We start from the raw sequence: 383 nt of genomic DNA, 5'->3' as shown, positions 1-383 counted from the left end.
GCCCAAAACTTCCAGCTATTTACTGACTCCCACAGAGTGTTCCCGCGCAGTTCTAGACGAGAATCTTATCACTATGGCTCATTTGGATAATTGGAGTTGAATTATAATCGGGGATGCACCGATATCGGTTTTTCGCTATCGAGTACCGACATTTTTTTTCGGTACTCGCCAGTACCGGTACCAAAAGTCCCATTATGGAAGCCGGGCGCGTGTAATGACTCGCCGCCCTGCTTCCTGATACTGGAAGTTCCGATATCAGGATAGGCATCGGGAGCATTTGGGTACTCACCCAAATACTTGGTATCTGCACCGATACTAGTATCAGTAGATCGCTAATTATAATTCTACATAGTCCTAGTACTGTGTGTGTGTAATAAATATAT

At 44.6% G+C, this 383-nt stretch overlaps 1 protein-coding gene across 2 annotated transcripts in view; it reads left to right on the top strand.

The window, feature by feature from the left end:
• KLHL36 (kelch like family member 36) overlaps positions 1–383 on the top strand; it is a 16,994-nt gene that overhangs the window by 486 nt on the left and 16,125 nt on the right. The gene's annotated exons all lie outside the window — the stretch shown is intronic.

The sequence above is a fragment of the Nanorana parkeri genome, unplaced genomic scaffold (assembly GCF_000935625.1).
Source record: "Nanorana parkeri isolate BGI_ZX_2015 unplaced genomic scaffold, ASM93562v1 scaffold2363, whole genome shotgun sequence".
NCBI classification, from domain to species: Eukaryota; Metazoa; Chordata; class Amphibia; order Anura; family Dicroglossidae; genus Nanorana; species Nanorana parkeri.
Note: the sequence above shows the minus strand (reverse complement) of the source record. Positions and strands in the feature narration are given on the sequence as shown.